This window comes from Mus caroli, unplaced genomic scaffold, assembly GCF_978045245.1.
Source record: "Mus caroli unplaced genomic scaffold, Mus_caroli_1 scaffold_2, whole genome shotgun sequence".
NCBI classification, from domain to species: Eukaryota; Metazoa; Chordata; class Mammalia; order Rodentia; family Muridae; genus Mus; species Mus caroli.
Window position 1 is genome coordinate 52,636,470 of NW_028227257.1, and position 12,939 is coordinate 52,649,408.

Sequence of the window (12,939 nt, forward strand, 5' to 3'; positions counted from 1 at the left end):
ATATGTTCGGGATCAGGTGCCCATGGAGGCCAGAAGAGTGCACCAGATCCTCTGAGGGTAGTGGTGGTGAGCCTGCATGTGGGTGCTGGAAACTGAGCAGGGGTCTTCTGCAAAAGCATTAGTACTCCTAACTGCTGAGCCATCTCTACAGCTCTCCTTCCATTTTGATAAATGACACTGTAGGGTGACTCTGGGAATTTACAATCTGGCAATATAAAAGCAGGAGCCAGCAGGGTTGTGTGAGGGAGTAGGTTAGCCTTGTACTATAAATGCTGTGTCTGTGAGATTGCTAGAAAACCATGGGCTTTCAGCTAGGAACAGATGAAGGGCACATGCACTTAGACCTCATGTGTGACTCATGCTGTTTTTAATGTGCTTATTTGAAATACCTCTATATAAATGGAATCCGGTCCCAATGTTAGCTGATGCTGTGAACTGAGCCTTTCAGCTGGTGAGAGGCTTAAGTCAGATCAAAGACAGGGGCCTCGTTCCCATAGCCCATCCTATCTTTCTATCCCACCCCACCACCTTCACAGCAGCATGGTTCAAGTCAGAAGGCAGAATCAGTTCTTTCAGTGGGCTAATGAACAGGGAAACAAACATGCAAGAGAACGTTATTCCAACATTGAAAAGAAAGCATGGTCATAGTGCAGACGAACCACCCAGTGAAATAAGCTGATTACGAGAAAACAAATGCTGTATGACTCTACTTACATCGAGTTCCTGAAGTAGTGGGGATGGTGGGGATGGAAGGGAAGGGAGCCAGTATTTGATGGCTAACATTTCAGTTTTGCAAATAGAAAGGCGTCTGAAGATGACACATTGCCAGGCAGCGATGGTACACACCTTTAATCCCAGCACCCAGGTGCAGATCTCTGAGTTTGAGGCCAGTCTGTTCTATAGAGTGAGTTCCAGGCCAGCCAGGGCTACACAGAATTATCTTGAAGAACAAAACAGAGCCCAGAAAAAAGGATGGTACATTAGTATGTTTAATATTGTTGACTATTTAAATATTTTAAGATAGAGGGATTTGTAGCCTGGGGACGGATATAGATTGATTCTTAGAGCTCAGCTAATCTAGCCATACCATTAGCTCTGGGTTCAGTGGGAGATCAGGTCTCAAAGGTGGAGAGCCATGCATGACATAGACCACTGGCCTCTCTATATGAACACGCACATGTGCAAATGAACACATACATACATATGCATGTGACTACATACATACACACGGAAATAGTTAAGGTATTGTTGTTTTACAATGAAAATAATTGAAAAGTATCTTCCCTGCCACAAAAGATATTAAACCTACCTCCAAACTAGATAATGGCAAAAGGAACGGTTAACACAGAGAAGGACGAGGAGCTACTAAAACTCATACCCTGCCAAGGAAGTGTTAATTGAGAAAATAATTCTGGAAAACCAGAAATATCTACTAAAAGTAAACACCCAGCTGTTTTATGACTGAGTAATTCCACGTCTGTGCATTTACCCAGAAGAACTAAGATGTGTGTCTCTAAAAGGTATATCAACAGGCATAAAGACTGACTTTAATCATAGTTGCCCCAAGCCAGAAGTAATACAAATGCCCATCAATAGAGGATGGAAAAATTGTGGTATGTCTATACAATGAAATACTACTCAGCAATGAACAACAATGAATTAATACTGATACAATATGAGTAACTCATCCAGTTAGAATAGTGAAAGAGCCAGACGTGGTGGCGCACGCCTTTAATCCCAGTAGGCAGGCGGATTTCTGAGTTTGAAGCCAGCCTGGTCTACAGCCTGAGTTCCAGGACAGCCAGGGTTACACAGAGAAACCTTGTCTCAGAAAAGAAAAGAAAGCCAGGCGTGATGGCGCACACCTTTAATCCCAGCACTCGGGAGGCAGAGGCAGGCGGATTTCTGAGTTCAAGGCCAACCTGGTCTACAAAGTGAGTTCCAGGACAGCCAGGGCTATACAGAGAAACCCTGTCTCGAAAAACAAAACAAAACAAAAAAAAAAAAGAAAAGAAAAGAAAGAAAGAAAAGAAAAAGAATAGTGAAAGAAAGGAAACCATATTCAAAGAGTATGTTTGTATTTTTGTGTCTAAAGTTCTACAACAGGCAAAAGTAATCAGAGGTGAGAGATGTCAGAATGGCGTTCCCTCTATGAACATATTAGTGAGTTTTGTTCTGTGATAAATACCATGACCCAAAGTAACTTAAGAATTTGTCTTAAGGTTCAAGAGGACTAGATGTCCAGAATGGTGGGGAAGGCACGGAAGTGGGAGCAAGAAGCAGAAAGAGCAAACCAAGACTGAAGCCATACATTCTCAAAGCCTTGTGGGCATACTTCCTCCAGCAAGGCCCCTTGCCCTGAAAGTTCCATAACCTTGCCAAAGAGCACGACCCATAGGTGACCACGAGTTCAGACACACGTGCCTGAGGGGGCATTTCTCATTCACACCACCACAATGGGAAATTAACTCAGAAGGGAATTAGGGCCTTTCTGGGTAAGGACACCCTTACCTAAGGGGCACCTGGCTTTGGGTGGTGGTCAGACAGGTGAACAACCATGAGTGTGAGCCTATGTAAGCCTCAGTGATCACTTGGGTGGTCTCTCTGAGTGCAGGGTAGAAAGGGATTTGTGGGATTTCAGCCAGATGATTGATATATATATTTTTTTTTTCAAACTAGCCTATAGTTCATCCAGCAAGCATCCTCCTTCTGACAGACTTGGCTGGTTAGTCTGAACCCCAAGGATAGAGCCAGCATGAGGGTCAGGCAAAAGGGACTTTTGAGGAGCATCCCCACCACTGCCTTGCCCCAGATGAAGAGGCCCAGGCCCAGAGCTCACCCGAGCAGCAGGCGGTTTGCAGAACATCCTCTGTGAAGAAGCGACTCTGATGTTTATGACTTTCAATCGGAAAGGCTTTTGTTGTGAGCACTTGGGCCTCAGCTTGTGGCACTCTTTAAGGCTATGGCTTTCCCAGCAAGTGGGTCCTGGCTGGCAAAAGTCACTACGTGGAGGCCTTTGGTTCTGGTCTAGTTTGTCTCTGCTTCCTGGTCCATAGCACATGAGCAAGCCTCGGCTGTGTGCCCGTCTCCAATTCGTCACACTCTGAACAAAAACAAACTCTTCTCACTTTGAGTTGTTCCTGTCTGGTTATTTTGTCACAGTAAAACAAAAGTACCAAATACAGTAGTTCATCTTTATATTGTCAACCTGACTATAGCCATAGCCAGCCAGGACTATAGAGAGATCCTGTCTCCAAAAAGAAGAAAATGGAGGGGGAGGAGGAAGGAAGGAAGAAGAAATAAGGAGGAAGAAGGTGGGAGAAAGGAAGGGCAGAGAAGAGAGAGAGGGGAGAAAATGGTGATTCTACCCAGCATTCCCCTCTCTCTGGTTCATGACTTGCCATAACGTATGTATGTTATAGCACTACTCTGTTCTACCATGTCCTCCTCACCATGACAGACATAAACTTCCCTAAGTTACTTCTGTCAAAATGTGGGCACTGCTGCATACAAGTAACTAATACAGGGATGCTGTGTCTCTTCGAAGTCCTAGTGGGACCCAGAAAGACAGAAGAGGGTCCCTCTGACACCACACGGATGGGTAAGGCCAGCCACCTTAGAGGACATAGGAAGAAAGCTGAGTGCTTAGCATAGCGCCTGGCTTACCAGGTCACAGACTCTGGGGTATTAGAACCAACAAAGACCAGGGGTACGGGAAGCACCTGAGGCCCTGATGTGTATACCCTCATCACCTGAGATACAGGAGTTTCATGAAAGGCCTTAGGTAACTGGAGAGCCAGCTGCTTTCTTCCAAGTGGGCAGAAAGACCTACAAAGACAAGGGGCCGTGTGGCTAGCCAGAGCAGGCCAGGCCTCTGCCCCTTGACCTCCTAGCTTGGCCACTGGCCCTGATCAGCCTCCATACCTGCAGCCTCTAGAGAGGGATAGGGCTCATATCTGAGGCCATCATTACTCTGGGCCCTGAGAAGGGTTGACAGGCAGGTAGCAGCCCCACCCTGCCCAAGGTATCACCAAGCCAAGATTGTCCTCAGTAGCAAGGAGGGAGAGGGAGAGCAGAGAGTAAGACCTGGAGTCTGTGGGTCCCTACCCTCCCTAGTGTCCCTGGCTTGGAAGAGGCTTCTGTCCATGAGTCTTGGCTGTTAAAAATAACTGGCCCCTTCATCATCCCGACAGCAGCACTTCTGGGACAATGTGTTCCGAGGCCTGGGCTGCTCTCTAGGGACTGTGTAACGGGCAAGAAGATCTAGGGACACTCAGCAGAAGGCAGACCCCACCAGGCTTCCCAGCCACACCTCTACCCTCTTTCTTGCTCTTCCTGGGTGCTGTGTCAGCAGCAGGAGCCCTGGGTTCCTGGGGCTACCAGGGGACAGTGCTGCTGTAGAATTTGTAGGATTTTCTTAATGACCTGGAACCTGAGAAAGAAGACACATGGCCTCTTCCGCATGGTCCCCAAACTGGCCTAAACTGGAACCACAGGGACATTACAGAGGGTCTCTCAGATGCAGCACTGAAGGTTAAGAGGCAGAGAGGGGCTAGTTTTAAATCCTAGCACTGCCTTGACTCCAGTGTGAATTTGAGGAAGTGACTTAACCTTCCTGCTCCCCAGGTCCCACACTGGTGGAACTGATAGGTGGTCAGGGCCCAGCAGGCTAGATTGTTCCACATGCTGCTAAATGCACTGTCTGAGGCTGGGTGAGCACGCTGTAAACAGTGTTGCTATGATGACAGCACCATGGTTATGGAGATCAGCGATGGGATGGAATTTCAAATCCTGCCTCCTCGATTGGCCAGCTGTGTGGCTTCGAGTGAGTTGTTTGACCTTTCTGATCCCTAATTTCCTAGCCTGCAAAAATGGAATTTTGCCATTCACCTCCTGCAGCCTTGGCAGGCTTCCTCAGTCAGTGCCCTTAAGGAACAGAGTCAGCACCAGGGAACTGTGCAAGGCCCGTTGGGATCATCAGAGCTGAGGCTACGTGGGGTTGTGACGGTGCGTCAACTGCCATAAGGGCAGCGGCTTGGGCCACATTTCTTCAGGCCTTTCTGCCTTCCCGGTCACACATGGATGTGTATATGTATGCGCATATACATGTGTATACATGCACATGTGTGTGTATCCCATAATAGCTGGAGGCCCTCCCATTCCTACCACCCACTTTCCTGTTACCCTGCTGTGCCCATGAATGGGAAACAGAGGCAACAGAGCAAGAGAGAATCTGGCTCAGAGTCCAGAGAGATGAGGAAGAGGAAGGTGGGGGAGGGGAGGGTTCTGGACACAGTGAGAAAAGATAGACGTGACTAAGCTTCCCTGAGAAATGAGGAAGACGGGAATGACCCATTCGAGAGACCCAATAGGAAGAAGGGTCTGCTAGGGAACCCTGAGGGGATGCAGGGACAGTGATGGAGTCTGGGGAGCCAGAGGCAACCTGATTCCCCTGCAAAGCAGGGCTTTTATCTGAGGATGGGTAATGTGTCGTCATGACAACAGCTGTCACATGTAGGGTAATGACTGGTGAATAATACAGGGAAGAGGTGGCAAGACTGGAGCTAACCAGAGCCCAGGGGTGGGGTTTGGAGACAGCCCGCTTCCCACCTTGCCCCATTTCAGACCCAGCCTCCACTTAGTCAGGACATCCCCAACCCTAGTGTTGCCCTTCTGAGCCACAGCCCCAGGCTGTGCTGTCTTCTCCACATCCTGCCTAGGGATGGCAACTGAGCCAGATGCAGCGTCCAGACAGACATCTCTGAACCAAGCTCCTCATATTCCTTATGGTGGCCCTCAGGGTAAAGGTACCGCAGCCACCTCATGTCTCAAATACTAGCACAAGAGTCACGCTGAGTAACTCCTCTGAGGTCACAGAGCAAGCCAGCTAAAAAATGAGCACAGCTCCAACACTCTGCTCAGCCACAACCCAGTAGCTTCCAGAACTAAGGCTGCTCCCAGGAAAGACTAGAGACAGGCTGGCCTTGAACCCATGCACCAACAGCAAGGAGTCAGAGATCAAACTTTCTGGTGAAAAGAACAAAAGCTAAGAATGTTTCACACTGGCTATCAGCCACGGTACCATTCTGTCCTTTGAGACCTTTGCTTCTATTGCAACTCACTCAATCAGGAGTGTATATGTAGTTGGACTTTTTTGGTCTGTTTATTAGGTTCTTTTTCCTACCTCCCTGCACCACCCCTATTCCCTTCCAACCTCCAACACTAGGTAGGAGAGAAAGGTTAGAAGCATCAATATCATTAGACTACTTCCTGCTGATTAGGGGCATCGAGTTCCCTCGGGCAAGTTTGATCTTTATCAGAATATCTCCCAACCATCAAGCAAGCAGCAACAACCAGCGGTAACCTCCCCACCTCTTCGGGCATTGGCATTTTATACCCTCTGAAGAGTCCCCAGAATTTCAAACATAAACTATCCTCAGCTTGGCAGAATCATGACCCTACCATAGCATGAGACAAATCATAGTCAGCTGCTGTGGATGATCTGAAGCAGCCCCATGTCCCACACCTGAGACTGAAACAAACATACTCTCACTACACATACATGTGGAGTAACTATGGACCAAAGCTTAGATTACTGGGGTCTTTTAAGTCTGTGAGTTTGGGACCGTGGAGGTCCTAGCTGCCTTCCAGCTTGGGTAGCTCCAGGCCTAAGCTGTGGAATCCATAGACATCCTTTGCTCCTCCATCCTCTGGGTTATTGGTCTCCCATGCAAATAGCCTCAGGGACACTGGCATGGGGTGGCCAGGTCAAAGGGCAGTGAAATGTTGACTACTCCAAGAAGTGCTGAGGCCAGCAGGGTGGGGTAAAAGCAGCAGAGACCAGACACGGCCTCTACAGGAGGCCATGTCTGTGAGTGAATCCCAGTCTCCGGATGGATGAGGTTCTGCAGGCCACAGGCCTGAATCCCATGCCTAGAGCTCAGAACTCTGCCTGACTGGCGTCAGGGTGACGGCCAAGAGAAGCTCTTCACACCCGGAGGCCCATCCCTAGGGAGCTTCCTTAAGGATGGGGCTCAGACCCCTGTGACTCCCTAAAATTATCCTGGGAAGGTTGCCAGCAGTGGGGCGGGCCCAGTGGAAGGAGGAAAGAGCCTGGGTGGGGGCTTCTAAACATATGAGAGAGAGACAGAGACAGAGAGACAGAGGAGAGACAGAGATTGTGATTACTAAGCTAAAACTGTATTTAGGAAGACAGGGGTGAGGAAATACAAGGCTTCTTGAGTTCACCAATAGGTGTTGTTAAACATGAAGAGGAAAGGAGAGAAGATAGGGAGTTGGCAACAGACCTCTCTCTCAGCTGGTCGCCTTCAGTCCTGTTCCCCTCTTGTTCCCTGCTGCTGAAGGTGACAAGGAGGAGCTCTGCTCATGCCAAAGGCTCTCTCATATCTCCAGACCAGCCGCAGTCAGACGACTGAAGACAATAGGAGCTGGCTTGCGCTGAGATGTCCTGCCCACACTTCTTCACTGAGGACCCAGGGCAGCCAGTAACCCCGACCTTTCTCCAGGGGTCTCTACTCAGTGGAGGCTCACTAAGCACTGAGACAGAAGGCCAGAAAGCAGGGCACAGGGAAAGGGGGCTCTCTAGTTGCAGATGACCTGGGGATGGGCTAGGGAAAACTGAGGTGCTGAGGAAGAAGACAGAGTAAAAGAAGCTGGGGTTTCATGGCCAGAGCCTGGCATGCAGCTAAGGAGAGTAAGCAGTAGGCACGCTCACTATGATAGTCATCTACTGTGTGCCCACAGATCTGTGCCAATTGCTGCTGACCAGATGCCTGACCCCTCCTCTAGGGTGATGTGTGCAGAGACTGCCACTAACAGCATCAAGCACATGGAGATTTAAGCCAAACATGGGAGCATGTGGCCTGAGCCAAGTCCCTGAACACCAACGCCCTCTACTGTGGGTATTTCCAAAAGGTGCCAAAGGATCCAAGGTAAGGTCTTGGGAACCGGATCTCTCTCACCTTCCCTGATGAATTATTCTCTTCTCCATATATATATGTATGGAGAAGAGAATATATATATATATATATATATATATATATATATGAACATGAGAGAGAGAGAGAAAGAGAGAGAGAGAGAGAGAGAGAGAGAGAGAGAGAGAGAGAGAGAGAAGGATATACCTCAGATAATTCCCCAGGGACTGTGCCTGTAGGAAGACTGAGAACACCAAAGATCCCACAAAACTCAATGACTTGCACTAGACCACAGAACAACAGTCTAAGAGATATGGGGTCAGGAAAGAAGATAAACAAACAAGCTTGCTGGCTGCCTTTGCAGAGACACTCTCCTCCCTCCCCAGCTCCTCTTCCTGTCTGCCTCCATAGTCCATCCCATCCAAGAGCCCCCTCCCAACACATTCTTCCCTACTTCCGGGAGACAAGAGCTCCTGACATCCCAACATACTTTTAATCTGCTGCTTCTGGAGCTGAGCCACTGCTAAGCCTCACCCTGCCCTGTCTCCTGCTCCTAGAGGGAGCAAGCCCCACTCTAAGAGCCTGGCTACCATGTCCCCAGCTCCACCACCAGACTCTCCTGCCTCCAACACCATCTTCCTGTCACTCTCCCTCCCACCTGAAGCTCACATCCTACAAGTACCCACTCGGCCCTGCCTTCCTCCAAGTGTGCCCCACTGAGGCAGAGCTCCAAAGCCTTGGCACTGCTGATACCCCATACCTCTACTGTTGGGGCACAAGGGAATGTTGGCTCCCTCCGTGGTACATTAGGCCAGTATCAAGCTGAGTACACTGGGGGCCCTCAGGCACAAAGGGATCCAGGCCTCCATGTAGATACAATTCCTGACTAATCAAATGGCTCTGAGCCAGCTGTTTGCGCTGTAACTACGGGCAGGAGGAGGACTGGGGGACACAGGTCTTCAGCAAGCCGCCACCAGCCCCAAGCTGCACAGTGCACCACAGCAGCAGGAAGCTGAGCTGTGCAGAGACTTGGGTGCTCACCCTCTGCTTGACCCACTCAGCAGACATGACGTTTGCTTCTTGCTCAAATCCATCTCTGGAGGCTTCACCTGTTCCCCATCCCTGGGAGGAATTTTCACAAATATGGCTTCTTCTCAGGGTTTCCTATGGAAGTGTTGGGAGAAGAACTGAAGGCCCTGAAGGGTATGGGAACCCCACAGGAAGACCAACAGAGTCAACTAACCTGGATGTCTGGGAGCTCTCAGAGACTGAGCCACTAACCAAAGAACACACACAGGGGCTGGAATGAGGCCCCAGCACATATGCAGCAGATATGCAGCTCCGTCCCCGCATGGGCCCCTAACAACTGGAGCAGAGGCTCTAAAGCTGTAGCATGACTGTGGTATCTTTTCCCCAACAGGGATACCTTGTCTGGCCTCAGTGGGACAGAATGTACCTAATCTGGCAGACTTGATGTGCCAAGGTTGGGGGATACCCAGGAACCCCCCACCCTCTCAGAGGAGAAAGAAAGAGGGGGAGTGTCTCATTGTGGGGGGGGGCAGGAGAAAGACAGTGCTTGAGATGTAAATAAATAAAAAACAAATATGGCTTCCTCCATCTCACCACCCTTACAGGGATATTTTGGCACTCCAAGAGACAGTCTGAGGAACATCCCTCAAAACTCACACAGTAAACAGGATTACAAATATTCTCGGAGCACATTGCTGAGGATACTGGATTTTGAGGATGAGGACCTGAGGACTGGCCCGTGGCTAGGGATCCCCAGATAGAGGAGGGAACGCTGTTAGGATTCCCCCTTTGGAGGAGATCAAAGCTCACCTAGACGACGCAGATGGTCAGACCCTCAGAAGCTGATTGTGCATGAGGTCTGGTGCCTCTGCAGCCATCCTTACCTCGTGTCTAGCTTCCTGAGAGGATGAGATGGCCAAAGGTTTCCCTTCTCAACTCTGGCCCAGGTCTAGGATTGCAGACCCAAGAGCTCCACCTTCATAAGTGCCCACCCTGCTGCCTGCCTTGTTCTGGGCTGCCAGCCCTTCCCCAGACTGCCTGCCCGGTCTTCTGCCTCAAACCTCTGCTTCCTCTTATGGCTTTCTCGTGATCTTGGGGATATCTGGTAGATCCTTGCTGCAGCAGTAATGTAGGGATCCTAAAAGCTCTGGGGGTCAATTCCCCTCACTGCTCCAACTGGCTTGTTCATACCACAATGGACTTGACTTCCCTTTCTCCAATGCCCATGAGGTGAGGTTGGGGTTCCCCACAGAACTCGGGGACAAGCCAGTTTTATCTTTCACTCCATCACTCATTTGCAAGAGGTCTGCCTGGATCTTAATGCAGTTTTGTCTGTGTTCACAGAGAAAGTTTGGTGATCTATTACTGATGTCTATCATGGGCCTGGTATGGGGTCAGGGGACAGAGACATTGATGGAGCACATTAGATCTTTCTCTAAGAACCTTCTGATCCCTCACATTGGAGAGAACCTGCTGGAATTGTATGTGGGGGTGGGGAGGCTTTGGAGTCACAGAATCAATGGTGAGGGATGACAGATGGGACAGATGGACATGGAATATTCTGGAAGAGTCATCTCCCAGGACACAGAATCTATCCTCCTCTCATCAGGCTGCTGAGCAAAGGATTCTGTCATCTCACCTTGCAGAGGATCTGGGGTTCCAGAGTAGCACGGTGACTCTGCCGTTTGCATCCCCATACCCTATAAGGACATCCTATAGCTCTTTGCGATTGCTTCGCTCCCATCTCCAATCTGAAGGTATCCAGTGCCAACCCACTTTAAATGAGGGAACTGAGACTCCGAGGGATTTAACTGTTTCTCTGAGTGAACAGCCAGTGAACAGCAGAGCCAGGTTTGTGACCAAAGCCTGTTTTTGTTCCATGTTGTCATCAAAATAGTCTCAACCATACCCCATCTCTTCCAGTCTCCTCTCTCTCCCGCTGGTCTACACCTTGACTCTCTGTGGCCAGTCCTTGGCCTGGTCCATCTCAAACTCTGTGAGGACAGCTCTTATACCTCTAGCTGGAGATCAGATGGATCTCCCAGAAGACTCTCCCAAGGAAACTGTAGGGAACACAAACCAAAACAGAGAACAAAATACAAACTCTACATCCAAGACACGTCCCCAGAGAGTCCTCAGCATCTGGATGACAAATGCCAGGATAGCTCCAGTTTGCTGGACCATTCCCAGGTCCCCTAACTCCTCACTAAACGTCTACACTGGGGCTGAGGGGACCGGGCTGGCACCTATGGCTAGGTTAACTGCACAGCCTAGTTCTGTGGGCCCCTTTGTTGCCAAGGCTTGGTGAGCCCAGCCCATGCTTAGGAGACATAGCCTGACCTGGTCATTCTAAGATATGACCTGTGAGAGTGCAAGTTCCCACCAGCAAGGTCCCTCAGCTCACTTCCTGCCTTGCCCCTCTCCCATGACTACACAAGCTCTCCTTTGGCCATACTTCAGACAGAGTGTCAAGCTCAGACAGGTAGCCAGGTCCCCCTGTCTTCAGTTCCCCTTCCTCTCGCCCTTCCCTATGGCTCCTGAGGCAGTTCCAGGATGTTATCTGAAGTTTGTTCTAGTCCTGGCCCTTCATCAGTCAAAAAAGAAGCCTAGAGAGGGGAAGGAATTTACCTCAAGTCACCTAGCTATTTATTTGGTAGTCCTGCCTCTGGACTCCACAAGGACTTCTGAGACAACTAGGGAGCCTTTCAAAAGCTGAGTAACTGTGGCACACGACTTTAATCCCAGCTTAGGAGGCAGAGGCAGGTGGCTCTCTGAATTCAAGGACAGCCTGGACTACAGAGTGAGTTCCAGGACAGCCACAGCTATACAGAGAAACTTTGTCTCAGAAAAGAAAGGAAAAAAAAAAATCAGTAGTTAGGTGTCCCTGCAGCCTGAGCCACCAGGCCAGCAGAGGAAGAAGGGCTCCAGCTGGAACAGCTGTGTCAGAGACACCTGACAGAGAGCACTCTGGGAGGGACCCAGTGGAGCCTGCAACCTATGACCATGTTGGGCCACCCTCCACCCCTGTGCTGGGAGGAAGGCTGGGTTTAACCCTTGCCTTCCCCTCCCCCCAACTGTCCAGGGAATCCAAGTGGCAAGCCCAGCCAGCCTCTCACGCTCCCTCCCTCACAGCTGCAGCTGGGATGGGCTGGGAAAGGGACACAGGGACACCTGGGTCCCCTTAGTCACAGCCCAGAACTTTTCCCTCCTGAAGTGGCCCCAGGTCCTCATGGGAATGGGGGGTGGGGTGGGGTGGGGTGGGGTGGAGTGGAGGTGGGGTGTGTGTCATTCTATGGAAACCTGCAGCTTTGAGATTGGAGAGGCCCACCCCTTTGCTCCAAAGTGGGCCTGTCCCTTTATCAAGGAAACCAAACACACACACTCACACACACAGAGGCCTGCCCCCACAACTCCCCCTCCAGCGTCCTGCTCTAGAGCCCAGAGCCCCAGAGGGAGGCAGAAAGGACAGAAATAGCCCCAACTTTCCAGGGAGAGTAGCACTCTTTTGGTCTCTACACTGTTCCTGTTCCCTCACAGCCACCACAGGTCCATGGAGCCTGCAGGGCCAGGACCATCCCTCTGGGTAAGGAAGAAGCCTGAGGGTCCAAAGGAGGCAGGAAGGCTGAGTAGGGGGTGCAATCTTCAAAAACAGGGTCAGGAAAAGAAGGAAGAGAAGGGAGGGGGGTGGGGGCACTGGGGCTAGGATCCCAGGGCCAGAGGGGGATGGTGATGGGTCTCTCCCTTGGAAATCACTGCTAATCGATAGGTAGCCACAAGGCCAAGCCAAGGGCAGAAGCCTTTGGCCCAGAGCCTGGGCAGGGTGTGAGAAGATCAGAGCCCACAAGCTGTGGAGGGTGCACGCAGACACCGGCTCCTTCTAGTGCTGGCCTCCTGACAGCATCTTTCCCCAGACGATGGAAGAGGGACGGATGCAGAGCACAAAGAATCCCAGAAGCTAATTTTAGCCTAGTGT